Genomic DNA, 27,211 nt, shown 5'->3' on the forward strand with positions numbered 1-27,211 from the left:
CAGATTGGAATAGATTTGTTATCCCCCTCTCAGAAGAACTCTGCTGACCGAAACAGTAGGGACCAACATGAAAAATCATTTACAAGATCTGTGCATACTCATTGACTTCAATCTGTGTTCAAAGTTGTAGATTCAGTGCTGACAAAAGTACCCTTATATTTTAGATGTGAAACAGCTATAGAACAGCCAGTTTCTGGAACAAAGTTCTTAGATAAATGGAGTTAGTCCTGGAAATCAATTTAGACAAAGCTGCAGCAGTGCTGGTATTGGAATTCACCAACTCGCTACATAATTTGAATAAATGGGAAAAGAGATGACTCCTGAGAGTAGCACTGGCAGCCAAAAGAATTATACTGATGGACTGGAAAAGCAAAGCCATGCCATGTATTGATTTATGGACTATTGCCCTTCTGGATATAGCTAAATGTGAAAGAACTCCCTTTATTCATACTAATAAAATGGACATAAATGCTCTCAGACAAAAAGTGCTGTTGGAGTTTTATTGTGAATAGCTGGCATGTGGGATGGTCTTCTTTCACTTGCCCATCACACATGCTCTGTGGGCTGGGGAAGTTTGAGATACACAGAAAACAACAGGGACTTTTTCTAGAGTCATTTCATTTGTTTGTTTGGGTCCTTTTTTCCACTCAAAATGTTTCCCTTTGTCTTTTTTGTTTTGAGTTTTTTCTTTCTTCTGAAACCTCTTGGCCTAAATTAGAATTTAAGATAGTCTATTATCACTTAATAGATGTAGTTCTATGATGGTCAAGTTTCAGTGTTTTGGAGACAAGTGCTTTTTTTTCTGGCTTGGAAATTCTAGACAATGCTAAAGGAGCATGAACATGGCACTTTACTAATCCTGCCCCCTCTGTGACAGGGTTATAACTGTGATCTCCCTGTCCTACCTGCCAAAGCTGGGTTGATACACATCACACTCAGTATGAGAAGACCCCTAGAAACCAGCTCTCACTCCCTCAGCCAAACCAGTGCAATCCCTCAGGCCTCGTTTATCTTTAGAGGACCCTCTGAAGATTTCCTGCTCTCTGCAAGTTCGACTCCATCAAGATAAGTAATATGGGGAGCCCTACTGCATCCTGGCTGCTGCCAGAATTTTTAATGCTGTATTGATTAAACTGCTATGAGTGGGATGAAATTATGTGGTATTAGTTGTGTTGGCAACTGGTTTACCTCTGGGATCCTCATGTTGCTAGTGCTGGTGGAGCTAAGCCAGAATTAGGAACACTGGGAAATTAAAAAAAATAAAAAAATAAAAAAATTAAGCTGTTATGTAGACATGACCTTGGTAGTTGAAACTTAATGTCACAAGATGAATAGACCTTTTGGAGTCTGGGACACCGCTGTGTGCAGTGACAGGCACTGGTCTATCTTCCCAGCAGAAAGGAAGGAGCCCTGCCTAGGAAGCCCTGAGTCAGAGCTGCACCAAACACAGCTGAGAGTCAAGAAGAAAACCAAGCTGTTTCCTGCAGCTTTTGAAGAGACAGTGAAATAAAATGAGAGAATGAGGTCTATTCTGGGATGTGCAGGTAAGTAGCTTTGTCCTGTTTTTACGCCCCTTCCTAAAACATTCCCCCCATCTGCTCTGAGAGACAATGGCCCTTTCTTCACCCCTTCCACTGTGCAGTGAGACTCCCATTCCCAAGGGACCGAGGGAAAGTGAGTCAACCTGCTCCTGCAGGCTGCTTCCAGACCTGGCAAAAGGACTCTGGAGCAGCTCTCAGCTGAGAAAGAAAACTCAGTCCATGGAAAAAGAAGCAAACACACTAATCTTGCTGTGACTGTGATGACGAGACCACCTAAGAAGTGCTTAAACATTCCTGAGGTGCTTATAGAACTCAATGTAGTCCATAAATGATTGCCCATTCACTTACTCCTGAAATGGTTTTGTGTTCACTTCACATGCAGAGTTTATCACTGTTATCCAGATGAACCTGAAAAGAGTTGCTCTTGCCATGGTGGACTTGGTAGTGATACAAAAACACATGGCCATCCAGGATTGCTGGACAACATGGCCTTCCACCCTCCCTGAGGTATTATGGGTCCAGTCTGCTTCAGACACTGACCCCAGGGCTTAAACAGAAGCATTCTTTCTGAGAAGGGCTTCCCCAGGGCTCTCTGCAAAATGCAGGTGACAATTATCACTGTGTTCCAGGCTAATTAATCTCACTAATGATATGACTTACAATGTGACTACTTCTAGAGCTACAACACTTGACCTCTGTGAAGACAGAAGGAACATAGAAAGTTCATTAAAATTAAATTGAGCATGGATTAACAATGCAATTTGTAAATATTGAACAAAGTTTAAGCTTCAGTCACAATGAAGAGAGAAAGGCTTTGCACTTTTATAAGTAAAAAAGAAAATGGAGAAAATTGGATGATACCAAATACTTCTGAGATTATTACTTATTCTATTGCAACACGATTTCAAAATTTCAAGAAAAATGTACCAACTGTTCTTTATACATCCCAAAGAGAGAGAAAGTCCAACATTTTTAATTTCTGTGTTGAAAAAAACACCTCCAAAACATCTGGGACTAGATGGTTCCAGAATTTCATGTGATATTGCAAAACCTGTCACGTCCAAGTCATTGGCTGAAGCTGAGCCTGAATGGCTAATGAAATGACTAAAAATTATTGTCAGCTGAAAGGTCTTCAGTGGCCTGTGACAATTGCAGTCTGTGATGTAGAGCAGTGGCTGCCATTTTTAGTGTGCACTCTCCACTCAGGGTAGGACACCAAAAAAGCAAACAACCTCAAACAAACAAACAAACAAACAGAAAAACCTCACACCATTAAAAATTCATTTTGGCTGTAGGAGGGATGGATTGGAGCAGATGAAAGATGGAGATGGAGGTCAGAGAATTAGAGTTAACATCTTCCATTCATAGAAGGTGCCACAGAGTTGTAACAAACAGCTCAAGAAATCAGAAGCAGAATATGCTTTGGCAGAATGGTTCACAAAGCATTGCGAGGAGTGTTTACCTTACAGTGGTTTAGGTCTGTCTAAATTGTTTCCCAGGTAAAGGCTGGCCCAGCCCATTCCTGCTACTTTGCTTATAATCTGAACTGATGACACTAAAGCTGAAAAGTTTTAGTAGGGGTGACTGCAGAATGTTTCCATCTATCAGCCCTGATGCTCAAGTAAGAAAAAGATATGCAGTTGTTTGACTTCCTGCTCATATTTTGGAGGTAAATACAAGAGCTTATCCTCAACATGTCTGAATATGTCTTATTTTCATGACACTATGCCTATGTGGGACTTAACAATGATGGAGCAGAATCATTACGGTGTCATTGATTCCTTACAGTGTAAGAGCTTTTGGAAGTCAGATTGCTTGGAGAGCTATACACTCAGGGCGATCATCTCTGCCACTTCCTGCATCAGAGCAGTGTTGTGAGATCTTATTTAAAAATTTCTTCCCCTTCAAACCTTCTGCAAACAAAACTCTGTTTTCTCCTCCTGTTTGATATGGTGCACAGGCTGACTCCACTACAGCCTTGTGCCACACACAACAAAAATACCCCTGAAGTGTGAAGCTGCAAATCCAGGGGGAATCCCCTTCCCTGGACTACTCATATCCTTCAGTACGAGCTTTGCTGAGCTCTTATTCAGCAGATGGTGCAGAGAGATAGCCTCCAAAACCACAGAGACAAATATTTGATTTGGATGAGTACATTAAAGATTACTCCCTTCTCCCCTCAAATTATCTGTGTTTTGCAGAAAGAACAAAGAGGATCATCCCCTCTCTAATAAAAAGTGATTTCCAGCTGTGGGGGCTGAGTTTTGAGAGTATGGTTCAAGCTGGTAGAGCCTGTGGAAGGCAAGGTGTCAGTCAACTGGCATTTGCTGGGACAGAGCAGAAATGAGAGTGGGTGCCATGAGTGGAGCAGGGTATCAACTCTGCCTTCCCTCCCTGGGCAGCCCTGGCCCTTGCTCGGGCTCTTTAAATGGTCACAGTGGATGCTAAGGAGAGTTGGCAATGCAGGGCTGATCATTTGGGGAAAAAGTCTCAGGGAGGCCCATCACCTACTCTGAGTACTCTGCATGTGCATACACATCTGTGTGCCTTCAGACTGGCCTGTCTTTAAGATTTATCTCAGTGCTGACAGCTCACAAATGTACTTGTCTGTTTTCCCTGTGGATCTTTGTACCTGTCTTTCTGGTAAATTATTGTCATTAAATATAACATATTGATAAAAGCAAATAATTCTAGGTTTTCCTCCTGCCTCTGCTTTCCTCTTTCTGCTGCCCCCTACTATTGTTCATGCTAAAACAAGACCCTTTCCAAAACCTCTTTTATTTCTGCTAGGCTTCAAACTTCTCAAAAGCACTTTCTGTCACTCTCTCCAGAAATTATATTACTTTCTTTATGATAATGTGCTCTTTTCAACAACCACATCTCTCCTATCTGCAACCCCTTGCTTTGTTTCCTTTCTGCAGTCTGTATGCAGTTAACCTCCTTCAAAACCTAGTCACCAACATTAGCTTGTTTAGCCCTCTTTTAAACTATGTTACATTTCTTCTTAGTACCTGTGAGCACAACAAATTCCAGTTTTTCACGCCTGCCTTCCTCCATGCAGGACTACACTCCTTATTTCCTTTCTTAATGCCTCCCTCTGTGTAGTTTGTAGCCCTGCAATATTGCTTCTTCATTTCTGTTTTTTCTCATGCTCCTGGTCAATGCAGAGGATGCATGTCCCATGTGCAAACTATAACCTGTATCCTTGCTTTGGTTTTTCTTTCTGAAGGTTTACAAAACTCATTGATACCAATTCACACTCTGTTTCAACATCATAAATAAAAAAATGAAAGAAAATGTTATATTAGTCTTTCATATAGACTGCTCCAAATTTGTATGCTATTACTGATCTTTCAAACTTCCTTAGGATAGAAGCTACCTTTCTTTTACCATCTAGTGCTTCACAGAAGCTGCTAGGAAGAAATAATAGATGGCAAAAATGATGATATTTATCTTTCTATTTTACTAACAGTGCTCTCCTTCTACACGCAGCATTGAACGTAATAGGTAGGCACTCTAATCGTACTTAATGTAAGGAATGCTTTGCTCCCAAATAAAGAACTCATGAACATTAACCAGCAAGTGCAACTGCTAATAAACTAACCATGAATATTAATCCAGTATTCCCTTTGTAATCAGAAGGTTTCATCACTGCCCCATTTGCTCTACAATCATGACAAGTAGCAAAATGTACTCAAGGCAGAATTGAAACAGGGCTTTTTTTGCAGCCTATGCTTTATCATTACTTCAATGATTTTTCAGTGTTTCAGCAGATATAGCACAACTGGATTAACTGGGTAAGGAACCTTTCACTCCTAGGTCATCAGTTCACATCTGAGGCAGGTTGGTACTGACCAGAGGTCACTGTAGCATTATAATTTTAATAAAGAGCAAGCAAGAGAGGCCTTCAACAGGCACAAAACAATGCTTTAACTTTCTTAAGCTGCCCACAGCATACACAACTAGACCAACTTTGTTGCCTGCCAAAGTCAAACTGATAGAGAGTTAGACGGTCATCTAGTTGCCAGATGTCTGGCTGTGTAACTTTCTGGCACTAAGCATTATATAGAGACAGATCTATGGATTGGATCAATTAGCATTACACTTACCATCTGACAACTGTTTGGTCGCCTTCGCCCAGTTCCTAGAGGACAGGTGTTCGCATCACAGAAATCACCATCACAATTGGTACGACTAATTGATACGGTTGTTGGCAGTCACACCAGAGAGGACAAGGGCTGAATTAGCACCGAGACCAAAGCACTGTTTCACCCCTAGAGAAGGTCTCTTCAGCTCAGGATGTCCAGGGCGTTTGGAGGATGCCTTTCTGCCACTGCATGTGTTGTGCTGAGCAGAATCTGTTCTGTTTTCAGATCCAGTAAAATTATCCAGCACTAAATTCAATGAGGTTTCCTGGGGTACAAGGGAAAGAAGGGAGAGGGAGGTGAGTGTTAGACATCTTAAAAGAAGATCTTCTCAATTTTCTTTTTCCGTTTCACCAGTATCTTTTGAGGTTTCTTTTGTCTGGAGAAAAAAAAAAAAAGATAATAAAAAAAAATCTTAACAGTCTTAACAGTATGAGTGTTGTACACAAGTTTGAGGGAAAATAAAAAAAAGTACACTTGCAGAAATACTCAAGCATTTACAGTAACTCTAGTGCTCCCTCTCATTTCTTCTGTTTTACACTCCAGACAGTCAGGTAAAAGAGCTTCATGGATATATTCTCTTGTGAAGCTTGTGGGTAAACTTGGTGATTAGACAAATGGGGTTCTGCTTTGGCAAATGTCCATTGCTTTCCCCATCTGATTTACAGAATATGCTATAAAATGCAAAGGAAGGCAATAAACCTCCCATCTGCAGCTGAGATTTCCACTTTGCCAAAGACCCTTTTGCTACCAGCACCTTTAACTATGACTTTCAAAGAAGAGAGAGGTATAATTTTTTCTCTGGAAGATGTTTTACTACATTCACTAGCAGCATCATCCCATCCTTATGTGAATTGATTTTGAATGTTAATCTAAGAATGAAAAAGCCAATAATTGTGTAAAATATAAATAGATCTTTAGGTCATTATTTTATCTAAAAGGGAAGGCAAGAATTTCAGCTGTTTTCATATTCTTTTCGCACTCCAGAAAAATTCTACCTTTTTATGGTCTATATGTCAACTGTCCCTTATTGATTTTTAATACTTTCAGCAGATACAGCATTATTACAGCCAATAATGTAAATACTTGTAGTGAGAAATGCAATTAGAAGACACCAAACACTTTGCAAACAGGGTCATGGGGAAAAAAAAAATTTCAGTACTGGGATTTTCTGATCTTGGCTTTGTATTCTTCAGAGGTTAGAAAAACCAAGAGGAATTCTACTCTCGTATTTCCAATATTAAAGGATTAACGAAGAGCAGACATGAGTCAAAGGTATTCGCCCCCAAAAAGCTCATACATAGCAAACAGTTGCTACAACAGAGAATGTTCATTGACTGTAGACTTAATTTGAAAGGTACCATTATCATTAAATTTGACAGGTAGCCTCTCCTTGGGGAATCCAAGCCTGAGCCATTCAGGTTCTTTCTTCAGCTCAGGTAAGTAATCCTAACCATGTGAAGAGCCCACATGTGTTCTCTTTCATCTAATGAGAACCAGCAAGATCAAAACAGCTGCTTTCAGGTTGATGGCTGACTACAGAAAACAATCAGGAAACAACAAACAAAACATAAACCCCTGCAAAAACAAAGAGAAATAATATATCCAGGTTGCTGCTAGCAAGATGACTCATTCCACTCCTTCCCATCAGGCATGCCAGGGCACTTCCACCTCCCACCACACAGCACCTATGGACCTGAACTGAGACATTTCCTCCTCTGCTCTATGGCTGTACAAGTGTTACTCATTGGAGGGGTCCCAGAAGGCTCACACAGGCACAAAAGTCAGATGCTGATCTTTCCTTCTCCTGCCTGACAGGGATCTTACCTTCTCGCACCAAGGGACAAGTTAATTCAGACCCAACAGTTCAATGTCTCCTCTTGAATAGATCCCTGTTGTAGGCATTTTTAATTCTGGCAGCAGAGTGTCCTCTTCGCCTTTCAAATTTAATTTGCTGTATTCCAAGAAAAAGCCCTCAATATTCCAGTTTTTCTTAATCCAGCGGATGAAACTAAAGGAGATTTTCTTAATCTGTAGCATGGGACTAATCACTAAGCATTACCCTAAAAAGTGCTCTGTAAATTTATTTCTGTCATTTTTTCTTGAAGTAAAAATCCAGATAAGTTGTGAGTTGTGAATTTGCCTGTTTCCATATTTCTTATTGTATTTTTATTATAATGCACACTGTAGATTTATTTTCTTTTTCATCCAGATAAATTATTCAGATTACGAGACAGGAATTGTAAAAACCAGTGATTACCATGTCCCCATAGCTAAGAAAGCTTGCTTTGCTTTCTATAAATTCAATACGAAGAATCTGTGCTGGCTGCCAGGTATTGCTCATCTGTAGATGCAAGACAAAATGAAATAGTTCAATTTCTGATTGCTGGTACTGGACCAGACACAGCAAGTGCCCTCCTTGGGTCCTGCTTGAAATCTGAATTCCAGAATGCTGATGGCCAAGCATGTCCCAGGCACCCAGCTCTGCCCACAGAGTGCTCACCATGAAGTTGTGCTGCTGCCTGAGCTCAGCTCTTCCTTTGTTTCGCTAATTTTCATCCCTCACCCCACATGCAGCAAGGTGCATCTGTCTTCTGAACTGCAAGAGACTGGGTGGCAAGAGGATTTCCACCAGCTCCTCCTTGCTCTGAAAGACTGAATGCTCCCCCTGTGGTGATTTCCTGGTTGACAATCCCAGAATTGCTAAACAAGCATGTAACCAGTCATCACAGAGCTAACAAAAATACATTTTTTTCCTGTGGACACTTATGAGGAGAAATTTCTTTCCCCTCCGGCAGAATTCTGATAAGTGAGAGCACCCTCTGCTGGGATCTCTCTCTTGTCCTTGTCCTCACAGAACAATGCCTTTTTCCTTTCTAACATATATTGTATTTACAGAAACACACTCCTTGTTGCTATTTCCTAAATCAATCAATTATTTATCCCCAAACTTTTTTTCCTTATTCTCTATTGCATTTCATATGATGATAAGATACCTGTCGTCTGTGACAGGTTCTTACTGTGAGAAAAGAAAATGAAGTTGAATGAGGGACAGACTGGCCTCCAGAAAACAGAACTCTGCCTTTGAAGAGAACAAAAATACCTCACTCGTTTGCCATATCCTTTCTTCTCTAGTGACACAACTTTTCATCCAACATGTTCTTGGTTCCTGATGAATCTCAGCCTTTACGATGACCAAGGGACAAATCATGTACTCCTTATTCAAGTGACCACTTGCAACTCATATGAGAGGTTAATTCTCTACTTCTCTTGACATTTTAAACCCCTGTACTACCTTACTGTTGTTATTTGTTTTGACTGACTTCTCCATATGCCCCAGGTTTGCAAAACATTGTGGAAAATTTGTGCCTCTCCAGAGCCTCCTTCTTTCAAAAAAATCTCCTTCCCAGTGATATAAGGCATAGAAATACAATGTTTAACTAGGTCAACACTTTGCAAATTTATTCAGTGGTGCTGACAAAGAGAAAATGACAAATGACATGAGTAAGTCCTGACTAATTTCCAGTCAAATCAATGTTATTGAACATATCAGGAGAACAGCGTCATTTATACCCCATTTTTGTTCTTTACAATTATGGACAGCTGATAGAGGTATTGCATGTTTAGGTTGTCTACCCCCTCACAAACTATGTGAAGCTGACCACGTCAGAGGCTGCAGGGTCTGCTTTCCCCTGCCTGGTCCTGAGTCTGAAGCTGTCCACTTTGTGAAAAAAGGGTGTATTCCATATTCAGGCCAGGAAGTATGGTATGTTTCATGAAATTCTCATCCAGAAACAATCAAGAATCTACCCCAAAGTAAATATACATTGTGTGAAGTCTTCTCCATGCTTTGGCTATATTCTGGATATGTGCTGCCAGCACTAAGAAATAACTGCAGGGAGTATGGGCAGCACACAGGCTCTGGGTTTGTAGGCAGAAATGCCTGACCTCTGGCAGATCTCTTGAGATATCCTGGTTCCCAGATCCCAACTGCTTTGCTTGTTCCAAGAGGAACAGGGGCGGGCAAGAGATAAATATACACTTAATGCCTTCCTGATGGAACTGTCTGTAGAAAATTCCTCGAGGGAGTTTCCTGTCCTTTTTTTGCTAGTTGTTGTGAGTAGGGAATGAATTGACCCATTGGTAGAGTTATTAGAAATTTTTTCATACAGAAAACTTACATGAATACAGTAAAGCTATTTACAGGGTGTCCTACCATCTTAAAATAATATTGCAAATAAAAGTTATTAAAATAACAATGAGCCAGAACGAGAATGAAATTGAACCAACAGCATTGTTTATGAACAGCAATGGCTCTCAGACAAGGCTGAAACTTTTCTCTCAAGGTGCAGCAGATACAGAGTATCAGCTTGCTTCCTTTTAATGTTTTTTCCAATACTAAGGGAAAAAAATTGTAAGCCTTCTCCTGACACATCTGAGTCCAGCATATGCCACAATACTGGCCTGTGCAGTGATAGACTGTAGGAGAGCTATAACTATTGTTACTTTTGTAACAGGAATTCTGCCTTGCTCCCCCAGCACAGATGCAAACACATCAGATATTAAACCTGGGAGGATAATGGTGATGCCCTGCATTGCAGGCTTCCTTTGATGGCTCCAGGGGATATAGAGGTATTTGGCCGTTTCCTCTCCAGAGGCATCTGGTTTAGTCAGGTGGTTCACAGTGCACATGGTCACATTTATTGTTTGGTTTATTCTCCATTGTGCTTCTTCCCCCTCCCCAATGTTTTATCTGTTCTGGCCTTTCCCAAGGACTTTTACACAGAACTGAAATATTTGTTTATTTCTGGCATTTCCATCTGGTGTTAAGAGGATGAGAAGCAGGCTCATGTCACTGACACTCCCTGACTGCCAGAAGGACTTACAACATCTCACGGATCTGGGGTTTTATGTGTCTCCCCACCTCTAACGTGTTATCAAACACAAGTGCTATGAGATCCTGTGCAAGTCCTGGTAAATATTCCATTATAAAGGCACCATTTTTTCACCAAGGTGCAGCATTTTGCAAATCACATACAACCATTGTCACAAAACATTCTGCAGACCCTAGAATGTTATAAATGAAAAAATAAAGCAGAGCTAGATACTAAAAGATGTTTTAGGTCTCAGAAAAGCCCTACTTCTTAAATGGCTGAGCTGAACAGAGCCACAGATAGGCTATAATTTTAGGTTGTCTGAATGCCATTTTTTTTCACATCTATCTAATGGTCTTTCTGTCACACACTTGATAGAACCGCAAAATCACCACATTTCTGGGATTGGAAAAGATCTCTGGAGATGATCTTGTTCAAACCCCTGGCAAGGCAGGGTCACTTAGAGCAGGTTGCATAGGAATGTATCCAGGTGGGTTTTGAATGTCTGAAGAGAGGGAGAGTCCACAACCTGTCTGGGCAGCCTGTTCCAGTGCTTTGCCAGCCTCAAAATAAAGAAATTCTAATTAATTTTGAGGTGAAGCTTCTTGCATTTTAGTTTATGGCCACTTCTCCTCATCATGTCCCTGGACACCACCATTCTGTCACCATTGTCTTAACACCCACCTTTGATATATTTACAAGCATTAATGAGAACTTCCCTCAGTCTTCTCTTCTCTAGACTAAAAAGGCCCAGTTTCCTCCCATAAAAGAGATGCTCCAGACCCCTGAGCCTCTTTGCAGCCTCTGCTGCATCATCTCCAGTAGTTCCTTGTCTTTCTTTATTACTGTATTAGGTAAATCTGTTTCATATCCTATTCAAAATAATCTGAAGTATTCCTGCATTGTTTTTTCTTTCACCTTCTGTAGTATGAGGTAATAGCTAAAAGACCATCATAGTCCCTAGTTTGGGCCCAAACTTCACTGAAGCCTTGATAACAACTAGATGTTACCTGTGCAGGCCCCAAGGAAATACATTCTCCAACAACTACACTTACAGGAGTAAGCTGAGATGGCATTTGCAGAGGTGTTGGCCAGATGCTTTAATTCCAACACAAATTCTTCCCTGCCCTACTTATGAAACATTGTTTTATCAAAGATTGTTTTGGTGATGCACTGGACATATGCTGGAGATCAATTCAGTAGCACTGAGCATTTGTTTCTCCAGCCTGCATGGAAGGCATCAAGTTTTAATTCTCAGGTAGGTCAGATGTGGGTTACAAACAACACCTGGGGGTCAGAACATTCACAGCCTTCCTCTGGAGGACCACACCACAGTTTTCATGTTTAAATCAAGGACTTGTCCTCCACTTCCCATCCATGCAGAGTTTCATCTTACAAAAGTTTGTTTCAAATGGCAAGATATCCTTGGGAGTTGGTCAGAATTTACTAGAAAATCTGTTATATTGTCACTGAGAAGACCCTGAAAGCACATTTTCTTCATTAAGATTTTAATAGATTAGAATATCTTAGAATTTTTCTTCTCAAGATAGGTATTATTACAAAATAAATGAAATGTATTGCCTATACTTTTCTACATACCAATAACCAATGTCCAGGGGGAAAGAAAACGCAAAATAAAACTTAGCAGAGTTGGCATAATCAAGAACACACAGAGTGCCTCCTCTGTGCTACTTAAAATAATATACTGTTAAATACTTAGGGCCCAGGACATTCATATCTAGATGAATATGGCTATGCACTGTCTGTGTTTCGGTAGACACCCTCAGATCCTACAGAAGATGGCTTACAAGGTCCAGCACACACAGAAATACTGAGAATGTTTAGAGTTAAAACAGAAATGTTAAATGATCCTTTGTCTGAAGCCAGGCTGAGGAAGAGAATGTTGGTTGGTGATAAGCATGCAAGAATATCAGTCCTGGTGGCAAATCACTTCTACCGGTGAGTCACCATGGCTGGGGCTTGTTCCTTCCTGGGGGCATGTCCTTTCTGCCCTTTCTCAGACAAATCTGAAGCAGACTTAAACTTCACTCCTTACAATATTTTCTTCCATTTGCTCAAAAGGTACTTTTTTCCACAAACTTTCTGGCAACAAAGAATTCCTCAGAAGAGAAGGAAATGTAAGAGAAAAACGGGCCGGTAAGGTTACATCAGATCTTAAATTCTTCCAAAATTGAATTCACAAAACAATAGTGAGTTAGTTGCCAAGCCATGGTTCAGAATGACTGTAAATAAAAGGGAATCTATGCTGAAAAGGCATTTTTAGGTTGAAATATTAGACTGCTGCACAGTAGTACTGTACAGTAATTACATTTACCCTTTCTCTTTACATTTCCTTCTACTAACAGAATATAGCATATACATTTTTTTTTAAGAGAAAGTGTAAAGTAGCATCTCCCTTTGGCTGAGACAAAAATCTCAGCTAAGTTAAAGAGATCATGGTTTGATCACCGATTTAATCATTTAACAGTAGACCTTTGTACGTGAAGATGATTGTATAGGAAATAAAGAAAGGTGTCAGTGGCTTGAGGCTACTGAATAAGTAGAACCACTAGTTGCATTATTAAAAGAAGTTGTGTCTCTAATTTTTTCCTGCGGCATGTAAAACCAAAAGATAACTCTCAAATGTCAAAATGCCAGTGTTAGTAAATGTAGTGCAGGAGACAAAATTCCCAGCGCTACTACAGGTAAAACAAATTTTAAGGAGGATTCTAGCACTTTTGTAATGATGGAATACAACCTTAGGCAATATAAATTCATAATCTCTCAGGACAAATGGCCTTTAAAAATGCAATAGATTATCCAATTCACCACTGAAAGAGGATTTACTCTGGCATCTTTTCCATGCCTGTAATACATACTATAGAAATTCCCATTAATATGACACTGGCATTATCTTTTAATTTTTCATCCAAACCTGATAGACTGTCAATAAAGTCATGATAATAATAACCTCTGCATTAACCTGGGTATCTGAGTCCCTTTCATTCCTTCTGCTTCCTCCTTCCCCCACTGCCTCTCCAGGTGGAGGGTTTGTGCAAGCCAGGCGGAGCAGAGCAACTGGGGAGCTGCCTTGGTCAGGTGCATGGGAATTTTTTCACTGTTACTCAACTGTGTGAAGGGCAGTGTGTCTGGCTCTGCATTCTCATCCCTCTGGTGACTGTGTCCCTCCTGAGGGGGGTGGTGATGGTGGTACAGAAGTGGGGAGGAAGGCAGAGCTGATGTATGGGTCAGAAGTCACACAATGTGTCAAGATGGAAGGCACACATGAGGATCATAGAGTCCAGCTCCTGGCCCTGCACAGTATCATCCCCACATCACATGCCTGAGAGCATTGTCCAAGCACTTCTTGAACTCTCCTAGGCTGGTGCTGTGACCACTTCTCTGAGGAGCCTGTTCCAGTGTCCAAGCACCCTCTGGGTAAAAAAAAACTTTCCCTAATATTCAACCTAAACCTCCCCTGACACAACTTCAGGCCATTCCTTTGGGTCCTATCAGTGGCACCCCAGCAAAGAGATCAGTGTCTGCCCCTTCTCTTCCCCTCCCAAGGATGTTGTAGACTGAAAGGGGGTGTCCCCTCAGTCTTGTCTGGTGGACCAGCAGATCCCACACCATTTCAGGCTTGACTAGGAGTTGATCAGTCTCACAATCATGGTCTTCCAGCTAAAGGCACTGAGACCCCCTTGGTCTATCATCTGTGTTGAAGACAGAGGCAAATAATGTGTAAAACACCTCCACCTTGTTCATGTTCCTGTTTATGACGTGACCAACCTCATCCTGTAGCAGGCTGATGTTATTTTTACACTGCCTATTGCCATTAATATATTGGAAAAATTTTTATTGTACCCCACATTTCTATCCAGCTTCAACTCCAGTTGAGCTCTGACCAGGTGAATTTTCTCCCTAGAGTGGTAAACAGAATCTTCTTCCCATGTCACTTAACCTTGCTTCCACTGGGCATATACTTTTATTTTTAGCCTTATTTCCAAGAGAAGAATCCTGTTCAGTCAAGCTGGCCTTTTGCTTCACCTGCTTGACTTCTGACATTTGGGAATTGCCTGCTCCTGTGCACCTTAGGAGGTGATGTTTAAAAAGTGACCAGCACTGATGGATCCCAGCACCTGCAAAAACATTTTCCCATAAGACCTTACTAATTCCCTGAGCAGCCTGACATCTGCTCTCCTTATTTGTGGAGCTGAGGTTATGCTGGCACTTTACCTATTGTCCAACAGAGATTTTAAACTTGATCACTTTGTGGTTGCTGTGGCAAAGACAGCCGCCAATCTCCACTTCACTCATGAGATCCACACTGTTGACAAGAAGCAGATCAAAGAGGGCATCTTTCTGAGTCAGCTCCCTTACCACCTGGTCCATAAAGCTGTCATCCAAGTCTTTTAGGAATCTTTGGGCCTGGGTTGTACCAGTTGTTTGATGCTCCCACTTAATTTCTGGCCAGTTGAAATCCTCCACAAGGACAAGGGCAGTTGACATGGAAGTGTACCTTAGTTTCTCAAAGAATAATTTGTGCCATGGCCCTGACTCAGAGGTCCATAGCAGACTCCCACATTGTTTGTCCCCTGATTCTTACCCAGAGGCTCTCAACAGTGCCATTGTCAGCTGTGAGCTCCATACAGTCCATCCCTTCCACTAAGTACAATGCCACCTCAACCCCTCCCCGCCCCAGCCTCCTCCAGTCACAGGACTCATCCCACCAGGTTTCACTTATGCCAATGATGTCAGTTCTCTGGGATAGGGCCAAAGCCTCCAGTTCCTCTTGTTTGCTCTTCATGCTGGGTCATTAGAATAGAAATACATTTCAGGTATGGTACAGTGTAGCCTACACTGTGTGTAGCAGGTTAAGGGATACCATCAGTGCTTGATTCCTCAAGTTTTGTCTCACCATCCCATCACTTATCACTGGCAAGCCTGGTTTTATTCCTTTCCCCCTTCCAAGCTAATTTAAAGTTCTGTCAACAAGCCCTACTAGCTCCTGTGCCAGAGCTCTTTTTCCCCTCTGAGTGTGTCCTGTCAGGTATCAATAGACCAGAATTTGAGTAGATCCTTCCATGGTCAAAAAAACCAAAATTCTTCCACTGACTCCAACCTTGGAGTCATGCATTGACCTGATGGATCTGCCTATCCATATCAATTATTGTTACTGGAAGAATCAAGGAAATCACCACCTGTGCTCCTGATCCTTCTTCTAATCATCCCAGGGTCCCGAAGTCTCTTTTGATAGCTCTCAGACTTCTCTTTGTTATTTCGCCACTGGCAGCTTGAACAACCAACAGCAGACAGTAATCAGAGAGCCTTACTGGACTCAAGAGTTTTCCAGTGACACCCCTTATCTGAGCTTCTGGGAGACAGCTGTCTTTCCTGCAAATTGGGTTCAGCCTGCATATGGGGCCCTCTGTTCCCTTCAGAAGGGAGTCTCCTATTACAAGCACCCTTCCATTCCTGTTGACAGCAGGGTACAGGTGGTGTGGTTTCAGGAGGCCCCACTATCCCAGCAGGACCTTCACCCACCTCATTAGTTGTCTGGCCTTCCAGTTACAGAGCCTCATACCTGTTATGGAAGGTACCAGGAAGCCCCAACAACTTGCACAGGAAGGGGATTGTTTCTGCAGTGGGTTTTCACACTGGTCTCCAAATCATCCAGTCTTGCCTCTCCAAATTTTTGCACTCTGCCTTGAGCTCTAGCAGGCTGACATATTATCCCAAGCTGAAATATTTCTTCTACTTACATTCATTTTAGCAAAAAAAGTTTGATTGATTTATTTATTTTTTTTAATTTAAGTGAAACAAATTACAAAGCTTAAAGTAGCCTGCTTAATTGTGAGTAAAAGGCATTGCCACTGGACGGATGGCTGACAGCCTGTGTGAAATAGGTTTAATGGTTCTGCTTCAGTTATAAAAGACAAATGTTCACCTCACGCCACCACTCAAGCGCACAGCACAAATTAGTATTATCCTCGTAAATATCACCATTACTTTTCATTATTAAATTGACTTTTTTTTTGTCTTTTCTAAAAGTGAGAAAGATGGGATGAAACCCAAACATGTTTTTTTGTGGGTTTTTTTTTTAATTGTGTCTTTTACTAGAAGGACAATTTACCCAAAGGAAACCTTACTGCATCTGGTCTAAGAATGCTTATGCCAAAAATGTAATGAGACTTATGTAACAGCCATGATGTTAAGTCTTAAAAAAACAGTCATAAAGAAACAGATTCTTAATTGAAAGCAGGCTGCTAATAATAGTGCTCTTTCCAATAAATATTTGCCATCAAACTAAATGATAAAATAATGATTTTTCTATGCACATAGTTTATAAATGTGATAGGTTTACTCATTTAATGGTAGTTCTGTATATTCAGTAGTGATGAATTCATATTTCACCTGGTATCATTCTGTAAGAGATGTGGTCACTATACACTGGTTTGAAAGAATTAAGATTAAAAAATGAAGAAGGAAAAGTAGTTTAGGTTGTGTTCAGCCTACACAGAGCAATATGAAATAAAATCCTAATATGCTTCTCTGTATTTTACCTTCACTCTTCTGCCTGGAACAATTTAACCAGATGCTCTACTGATTACCTTTACCACTGTATAATGAATTTTACTCCTCTATACATTGTGGACATTCAAGACTTAGTAAATCTTCAGAGAAAAGTCTGGGTCAATGTCTGTGCAGTGCAGATTTAAGGTCCTTTACCTGGAGTTCTGATTAGCTTTCCTCAGATGCTCATTCACTTCTGTGAGGTTTGGACTTTAATGCCATAACTGTAAAGCACAGCTTAGCTTGCTTGTGCAGAGCCAGCCGTCTCCTGAGGTTTCTCCTGCAACTGCTGGAAACCAATTTGCCTCCGTCACTCCAGCTCCTCAGCTCAAATTGGCAAACTGACTGGTTCACATCACAGGGTGGCTTTTTTTCTTTTTATTCTTTTTTTTTTTTTTTTTTTTATAGCTTGTTCATGAGAATAAAATATTAAGTGCCCTAGGCCCACTTTGTGTGTGTGAGTGGGTAGGGTTTTTTTTTCTTTATGTGCTCCCATAATGTACAGGAAACAAAGAATTCTGACTTTGACCAGCAAAGACATGCAAATTCAGGGAACTTCAAACCCTTCCCTACAATGCACCTCAGGAAGGAGCAAGCCAAAGTCATTTAGGAAAAATCACACATGGGAAGGGGCCTTGAATTTTTTAAGAGCTTTCTCCAGTTATCTTTTACCAGTCATGCTCACCTTATTCCCTAATCACTGATTAGCACACACCAATGTGCAGAAGACAGTGCACACAGTGAAAAACCTTTGGACTAAATTTGCCATCTTTGTATAAAAATATCTAATCCACCTGTGCTGAAATCACATATTTGAACATTTTTCCCACTTATTTTTTCCCACCTAGTTTTCCCACTAGAGGAAGTACCAGCAATGAAAGGTTAAAATTTCAACATGCCTCTACCCACCTTGTTTCCTTGTGCAAGCTCTGGCTTGACGTTGGCTCATTTCAGCAATGTGTGGGGTCGGAATCTGAACTGGCATAGACAACCTGGGGAGGAAAAGATTAGTACAGATATAGCAAAAGAGCGAATATCATAATTCAAAATGACAAAAATGGGCATGAAGTTGCACTGCTCCAACTTTGAAACATTTGACACAAATGTTAAAAGGAGATATTTCCATGGTATCTGCATTTAGGAGAGTTATCTCCATGAATATTTCCATCCTTATTTAGTATATTTTTCATAGCAGAATGACATTATTCCCCTTGGGCCCTCAGTTTTTAATGCGGCATTGAAGGCAGAGGTAAGAGACTAAGAATCCCCTTAACAGAAGTAACTTTACATGGAGATGGCAAAGAACAAATCATCACCAACAAGCATGTAGGTAAAACAGGATATATTTTTAATACTTTTTTTAATTTACTAATGCAATGTATTTTTAAAAGAATTTCTCTCTTGAGTCTGTCAAACAGTCTTAGAACAGTGAAATCTTAATCAAAAAAAAAAATCAGTTCACAGGAGCAGATAACTAGAAAAGATGTGTTTGGTCAATAACCCTTATTCCCTGTGATAATCATAATCAATTATTGTCATGTACTTCCATTTCAGAAATTGACCAGGTTCCCTATTAAAAGAAGTTAATATGGTTTATAACTTTGGACAGAAGAATATTTTAGAAATACAAGTCCTTAATAGTAAGAATCTGCTTCCCATATTCAGCCTAGATTTATTCAGCATATAAATATGTGTGTGTGTGTGTGTGTGTGTGTGTGTGTGTGTGTGTGTGTGCATTCGTATTGACAACGTCATCCTTTAGCTGTAATACCTATTTTTTCTTGCCTGGTGTTTTTAAAGGAAACAGTTAGCTTCCCTTTCAGCTCGTGTTTTATTTGACTGCACAGGTCATGCTTTCTTGTGGCTTCTTAGCCAGATGGGTTCTTCATGCCTGTGTCCCTTCATGCCTTGTAGCCTTTCTGTGCCCCTCTCTCAGGAGTCAGGTCCTGGACAACCAGAGCTCACAGAACATGGAAGGAGGCCCTTATAGTGCTTCTGTGGGAACTATCATCCATGTAGGGATTATGGCTACCATCTCCATCTCTTTGCCAATTTAGGGCCAGCCACACAAGGACCAACAAGAACTTAATCTTTGCAATGCCATTTCTAGCTGAAAAGCAAATGTTTGTGCAATGTTGACCTCCAAGTACACAATTCCATATCTTGGGTGTGTTTTGGTGCTTCTAGCTCTTTCTTCATTTATGATGTCTCACAGATTTTTTTTGACCAGCAATTTAAATTTTTTTTTTTAGCAGTCCTACTTTTTGCACCACAGTTTCAAAATGAAGCTCACAAATAAAGGCTAGGTCCTAGTAACCTTGTAAGCCCACTTCCTGGCAACAGGTAACCTCATTCCAGGACTGAATCTCCCTTTTCAACACAATCAGTTGACATCTCCCTTTAGTTAGTTTCTTATCCACGTTATACTTTTTGAACTAATTCCCATCTTCTTCAGCTTAACTAATAATTTCCCATGTGGCACCTTATTACCTACTTTTCACAGGTCCACAGAGATGAGACCTACTGCATTTCTTTAGTCAAGAAAATCTGTTATCTCAGAGAAGAAAGCTATCCAGTTACTCTGCCACAATCAGCCTTTGGCAAACTCACCTTGCAGCCTGTCCCGTCTTTCATTTACCTCAGTGCCTTTCTCCTGGAGGATTGCATACTGTTGAGATTATATTAAAATAGGGCATGTAGTTACTGCTAGCACTTTTTCCCGTTTCTTAAAGTGGGCATTATGAGCAGTGTATTTTCCTTTCTTCCATTATGAGGCATATGAGGGTGTAAGCTTATACTTTCTTTGACAGATGGTGTGGGCAAGGAGCACACTGATGACTACCTCCTCTCAGCTGATGGACAGTAACATCTTAGCAGGAACTAGTTTACCTATTGCAATTTTCTTAAAGTAGCCCTGGGAGGTCCCCTAAAACATAAGACCTGTGTAAATACCCACTGGACGGACAAGCTGAGAGCAAACCAGGGAATGCCTTCTGGAAAGCCTAGAAAGAGAGCCTCATCTGAAGTTTGCGGGCTAGTAATAAAACCAAGCCCTCAGAAGGGGTAAGTTTGACCTTATAGTGTCACGATGAATATATTTGAGGCAGTGTGGAAACACCACCTGCTCACACAAAGAAATTCAAAGCCAGTCTGTCCTAAATCATGCCACTGTGTTCGGTTATTGCATATATATCCCCCAGCACAGCATGATCTTATGTATTATATATATTGCAATTAGACAAAATGGTGTGACTTAGGAATGAAGTGGCAGCCTTAATTGCTGTTTTCATTTGTTAGGAAAGCTGCAACTTGAACACCGAGGGTAACTTTAATTCTAGCAAGCCAGTTCAGCTGGAAAGGAGAGAAAGTAGAAGGGAACAAGGTCCCCCTCATTAATGCCAATTGAAGACTTTCAGGCCTCCCTGTGGAAGGTTCACTGCTTGGAAGGGAGCTCAATGGGAAAGCCCAGGCTGTTGGCAGGACCCACATCCCCATGCTCTTTCTCGTATCAACCAGCTCAACGGAGAGCTTACTGCAAGCAAACCCAAACCAAACACTGGGCTTGGAAGACTCCTGTTCCAGAACCTTGACTGGGAAGGGCACCAAATGATGATGCCTATGCCTGAAAATCAAACTCTTTTGTGACTATTGTTTCCGTGAAGGACAAAAATAAATAAATAAATAAATGGTGCAAATTATAAGCAGTGGCAGCAAGGAGTCAAAGAAAAAGGATGCAAAAGAGAGCTTTTGTTAAGCTTATGAAAGACACACAGCATCTTCCCTGTGGATCAAGAATGAACTCAAACAGGCACATGGCTGTTGTGTTACACTTGGCTGTGGAGGAACACAGCTATGGAATATTTTGCTCCTAAAGGGTCAGCAGATAAGTAACTGCAGAATCCTTTGGGGTTGTCTCGGTCCTTGAACTAACTGAAGTTTGCTTGTCTAAAGATGAAGTTGAGGCCTTGGGACATAGCCCCCTACTTATCTGGTAACTGGTACTGAAACTTCATTTTCCCACAGAGTGCCTCACATGGAGCATGCTTCTAAAAGCTCTGCATAAAATGTAAACAAAGTAGAAAAACATCAAGTCTGTAGTGAGCATTCTTTCTGCAGAAATGATGCCGTGCAGTGATGAAACTCTTCATTTATTTGAGCTCATTTAACTTTGTGACATGTATTTCTTCTTACAGGACAGCTTTGGTAAACCTGTAGCAGTATCAAACCACATACACACAAAACATTAGCAGCAACTGACAGAATGTAGCCATTTAACGAAAAAGGAGAATAAACTCCAGATTAAAAAAAAATAAAATTAATGGGATTAGAAAGAACTACAGATGATGTGATTTTTATGGTTGCACACTGTGTCACTAGTTTTGTAATTTGTAAAACTTCTTGATAGAAATATATGAATATACCAGTCAAAGTAATAATTAATTCCCTTGAGAAAATGCTCATTAAAAAACAAAAAAACAAAACAAAACAAAAAAAAGACCAAAACAACAAAAAAAAAACCCTGCAACAAAAAAAGAAAATTCTAAGAAACTAGATGATCACAATGTAAACTAGATGCCAATTAAGCCTTCATGGGTTTGGGAAAGGAAAATGAAGGCAACAATATAACTTTCTGACTGGGGATTTGATCTTCCAGATAACCTCCAAATTGCAACATTTCACTTACTCAAAGCTCTGCTGAAATATATCGTACCTGATTATGCCATAATACCATACATTTATCCTCACATGTAAGGAATTATTCCATTACTCATAAATGCAGTTAGTTATGAATAGTAGACAATAGTGAGTCTATAAGGAAATACAGAATTTAATTTTTTTTTGTAAATGCTATCCTATATCCCAAGAATGCCATTTTTTTCTGAAAAGACATATAATATGTGGTATAGTGTTTATATAAATACCTACTCTGGGGTATTTTCTGTGATATTTTGTCCATGTATTGTTAAACATTTGTAGGACTGGAAAGGAGGGTGAATTATCTGAAGACCTGTGTTGAGCATGGCAAGACTATAATAAAAGACTAAACTAAATAGATTGATGAGGCATTTCAAAGCATTATATACTATCCACTATGAATGGCCAAACACTAGCAGCTCTGCCTGCAGAGAGCAGGGGTCTCCATGACACTGCCCAGAAAGGCCTGGGTCCTCAGTGGTGTGTCACCTCCAGCATCCATATCCACCACTGCAGTTTGTACTGCTGCAAAGTAAAGGGAAAATTCCATGAAATGAGGGGGCTTTTGCTAAAAATGGTGTGTTGGGAGAACTCCCATAAAGTCCACATGGTTCATATTTTCCATGTATTTGTAAAAAATTAGACCAAATAGTATTTTTTTAGAGAAAGTGAAACTTTTACTAATGCTTCCCAGACACAGGCTAATATAACTTAAAAGCTTTCCTACAATAGAATCCAATTTTGCAACCTTCACTCACATTGAATAATACCTCTTCACATGTGTTCCCCTGATGTCTAATGGCTGTGACTCACGAGACCCGGTGAATCACATTGGGGTAAGGAAGAAGGTTGCCCCCAGGTGCCCTGCCCCTCTCCCCACCTGGAGGAAACCTCAGAAGCAGCAAAATGCCTGTGTTTGCCCTCCCTCAAATGCTGCAGTTCATTGTCCAATTTACTCATTTAAAGTGCTGTTGACTGAAATTTACCTTAATCTGCTGGGATGTGACTTGTGATTTAGTGGAGATGGGTAAGGAGCTGGAGAGGCGGCACAGCAGAGCTTCTGCCATCTCTTAGTCCAGTACAAACTGAAGTGAAGACAGGCAGAGTGATATCTCACTGGCCTGGGCACAGTGAAAACCAGTGGCCCTTGGCTACTAAATACATGCACATGTATGTATGTATTTTTCATGCATGAAAATGCACAAAAGCTGCAAATATCCTGCCAACACTGTGGGCACTTTCATATCACAGAGCAGAAACTCACAGGTTCAGTTGGCCAAGTGCAGAGGAAAGCCATTTTTTTACCCATTTCTTTTTAACAGTGCTACCTGGATATTGCTGAAGACAAAACTTTACTTAGCTTGTACAGATGATTTCAAGGCCACAACAGTACTTTCCCAGAGGCTCTGAAGTCTGTGGAAACCCCTAAGTAAGGCAGTGGTCTATGCCCTACTATCTTGTGCACATGCGAGGCACAGGGATGTTCCCAAGTATGCTGACTTAGGGCATGATGAAGTTGGATGGAAGATTCTAATTACTAGGTGTCAGGAACTGATGTCTTACTTATGTATGGGATGACTTTGCCATTGTTTTGGTAGCCACATAGGAATTGACAACATTTTGCTCCTCATATTTATTTATCTTTTATATGGAATTATTCTCCCCCTTCAAAAGTAGAGCACAATTTATGACAATGAGAGCTGAGTATGTTACACAGTAATAAAGGTAAGCACTAACAGAATAAAGCTGTCTAAGGGGTGCTATAAATGTATCTCATTAATTTGTATGCAAAATATATTTTGGACTCTGCTCAGAGCTTTGCAGGTGAAGGCTGTGTGGGAGCCAGAAATTATGCTTCCTGGGTCCCTGAAGCAGCCTTGGCCTGATCCTCGACTCAGTCTGAGACTAAACATCAGTATAACCATTGGAGAGCCCAGTGACTCCTCTTTATACCGCAGATGGCAGCTGGTGCACAAGAAGCATTGCTCACTGGAAGGAGGAGAGAGCTACAAGTTCCAGCAATATGGTTATAACACAGCAGCAAAAATAGGCTCCCTCTTACCAGATGATCCCCCTGGTCTCATGCTTACTTGCTCACGGCTCAAGGCTGTTGAGCTGTCGTAGGCTCAGCACACTTGGGTATTGGGGTTCAACACTGTTGAACCCCATTGAAATGGGAAGGAGACTTTTGGATAGTTACTACTAGGATTAAGGTCACAGATGCAATACTACAGGTAGTATCTGGCACTAGTCAGGTGTACACCAGTATTTAAAATATCCTTTTTCTTTTTTTTTATTTATTAAGCCCCCTTAAACTGACCAAAATATTTGTGACTCACATTTCTCCTCTGTGGATCTTTGGATTGACTCAGAGTCCAAAGTGTTAATGACTGCTTCAGAATATCTCGGTTATGTCTCTTAGCGGTATACCCACAACACCAGTGTTTACATTGTGCTTGAAATCGCATGTGTGGGCACTGTGTAGAGGTGAAGCCAGCAGAGATAGGATCCTTCTGCTACTGTTTTCTTTCCACCCTCCTCCCCCTGCCCACCCCCCAAAAAAAAGTAAAGCTGTCTCCTTCCCGAGCTAAAAAAAAAAAAAAAAGGTGAAAAGTTAATCCTTGTTTATCTTCTGGAACTGCTAATTTTGCTGTGAATAGAAGCTATACTACCCCCCCACCCACACACACGTGCACAGTTTGGTCTCAGTCCCACAGAGGAGCTACAGCTAAGCAGCTACGCAGTCACTCGAAAGCCAGCTGAAAGTACCATTGAATTTGTTGAGGATTCCCCAGAGGACACCTTAGCTGTTCTGCTCTTACAGCTCAAGGAGAATTGGTCGTTCCACGGCTACGGTGTCATTCTCCCTTCTCCCCAGACGAGGATGCCTAAGGGTGACTTATGGTTGCTGCTTCCTAACTGGAGCAACAGCATTTTTTTCACCTTCGGCTCATGCATCAGCTGACTCACAGAGTCAAGCATGATACTGGGGCCCAGGTTGCCTGGCATGTCCACATGCACACAGACAGACTCATAAAAACTGGCACATTGTAGGAACCTCTGTGTTCGCACTGTGAGGTGAGGGCACAGTAAATTTCAGGTTTTCATATTTTTTGTATTTTTTGTATTTCAATTTTCATACTGAAATACAGCACTTACCATGCTAGGGAAGCCGTGTCACTCCTTTGCTGACGTCTCTAAATCAAATTCACTAGCACTAAAAAAGTTAGCTTAAAAACAAGAGTAGCACAGGTTGAAATGATGAATGGTCTGTAGCACGTCAGGGAACTCAAGTATGTTCCTAACCTGGAAATGATAAGTCACAGTCAAACATGTGTCTTGTGATGTGAAAAGCTTTTCACCCTGAGGAGATGCATGACTTGTGACAGAAGATGCCGTAGTCCAGTTTTCACTGTACATAAGTTATTTTCATTTAGCTCTTTTATCCTCTAATGCAGACATCTGGAAAAAAAAAAAAGAAAAAGAAAAAAGAAAAGAAAATCAAGAAAAACATTAAAATGCATGTTGTGCTTTTGTGAAAGTATGTTAGCCTTATTCTAATTATATACAAATTATGTCATGAATATTTGAGAATGGAATCCCTAGATCTTAAATACTGACCATAAAAAAAGCCATCATCTAGATTTGCCATTGAGGCACTAAGCTATGAAGCAAACTGACCCAAAAGAAAAGATGGAGTTCCAGCGATTTTTCCCGCTGAGTGGAGGACTTTGCATTTCCTCTCCAGTGGAGGTGCATCTTAATCTAAAATCATACTGAAACACAACACCTCCTGCCATTTTTCTGGAAGAGGTTCAGATATTTTTGTTGTTCATACAGAATGAGTCAGACCCACATACTGTTTTTACTGACAAACTCAGAGATAAGCAATCAGGCTGATAATTTGTGAATTATAGTCACTTTAGGACTTTAGGGAGTATTATGGCAAATACAGCAGTTTTAATATTGTAAATGGACTCTAGTAGTTAGAATTATTTCGCTTCAAAAGAAAAGATGCAGCTGAAGGGTTAAAAATAGTAAGCAAAGGATGAGCAGCAGCCTGATGAATCCAAGCAAAAGGAGAGGAAAAGTGCAGAAATGGCATTCTTCTGTAGGTGTTTCTTCTGGGGAATTATCTCTAGTCATCGCCTAGTCATGAGACAAGTTTTTGCCATAATTACAAACCCAGGCCACTGTGCCTATGCACAGTCCAGGGAGAAGGGCACTGGAAACAATGGTTAAAAATTATGGGGGAAAAAAAAAGTGCTGAAAGACAAGATGAAGGTTTATTCATGAAAGATATTGGGGAAGCAGCTCCTTCAGGATCAGGAAAAATAGCTCTGGAAACATAAATTAGGAGCCAGTTCCCATGTTATCAAAATCAGAGTGCCTAGAATGTAGTTTTATTACAGGAAAATCTGACTAAATACACAGACATTGACGAAATTCCCCAGTGCAGAATCCCTGATGCCTGGTTTCTGGCAGCAAACCTGCTTGGAGCCCTGACTGGGAACCCAGCTGGTTTTCCTCCTCTTTGTCAGATCGGGCAAAAGCCACCTCCTGCATTGTCCCCACTCTCCGACAGAGAGAGGCAGCACCTTCCAGGTTACCCAGGCACCTCTCTCTCTTCATCCAGGCTGATGACAGAGAAGTGTCGCGTTCTCCGGCTGCCCGTGCTGCCGTGGGTCGGGTTACCAAGCCGCGTCAGGCCGCGGGGCCCTGGGCGCGCAGCCCCTGCCTGCGGCCTGCCCCGCAGCTGCGGCGGCCCTCAGCGCTCCTGGCGCGGCACGGAGGCAGCGGGGCCCTGCTGCTGGTCACCTTGCCGTCCGTCGCTGCTCGCAGGCACCACGGGGCTGCAGCAAGGCGAGAGGGCACCCCTGCTGCTGCTGCTGCTGCTGCTGTCCCCTCGCTCCGCTGCTGCTCATCTCTGTCCGTCACTAACTTCATATTCCGTCCCTCACCTTCGCCTCCTACCTACCTCTTCCCCTGCTTCCTCCCGGGCTTCATTTCCACACCTTTGTGCTTCCTACCTTCACTCTGCTCCACCTTCCTTTATCCACTGAGGAGCCAGGACCCTGCTCAGCAGAGATCCTGCTGAATTTGTAGTTCTCCTGCTCTAGTGCTTATCCACAACAAGTTGGAGCAGTAGCTGCTGCTCCAGGCGCCACCTCAGCCACCCATTCCACTGGCTGATTTATTTCCCACTTACCTCTGGTGTCACCCTGCCAAGCTCATATTGTTCCTAGAAACATCTGGAGGATATAGGAAGCCATCCATGGGAACATTAGCAACCTGGCAGCTTAGTGTAAAAGGAATGATGGCCTCACTCCTTAAAGCTTTGAACAATGAAGGGGAGAGAAAAGAAAGAAACAACCAAAACCGA

The 27,211-nt window shown here is 41.3% G+C and overlaps 1 long non-coding RNA gene across 4 annotated transcripts in view; it reads right to left on the minus strand.

Annotated features, from left to right (window-relative positions):
* Nucleotides 1–26,814, minus strand: part of LOC111924923 (uncharacterized) — a 131,893-nt gene extending 105,079 nt beyond the window's left edge. For all 4 annotated transcript variants that reach the window (XR_015287013.1, XR_015287012.1, XR_002861937.2 and 1 more), the window contains exons 1-4: nt 26,319–26,814; nt 24,988–25,290; nt 18,043–18,125; nt 5,651–5,954 (exon numbers count right to left, since the gene is read on the minus strand). This is a non-coding gene — a long non-coding RNA (uncharacterized LOC111924923). The remainder of the gene's footprint in view (nt 1–5,650; nt 5,955–18,042; nt 18,126–24,987; nt 25,291–26,318) is intronic.
* Nucleotides 26,815–27,211: the final 397 nt, after the last annotated feature.

Source organism: Cyanistes caeruleus, chromosome 1 (genome assembly GCF_971803275.1).
Source record: "Cyanistes caeruleus chromosome 1, bCyaCae1.hap1.1, whole genome shotgun sequence".
NCBI lineage: Eukaryota > Metazoa > Chordata > Aves > Passeriformes > Paridae > Cyanistes > Cyanistes caeruleus.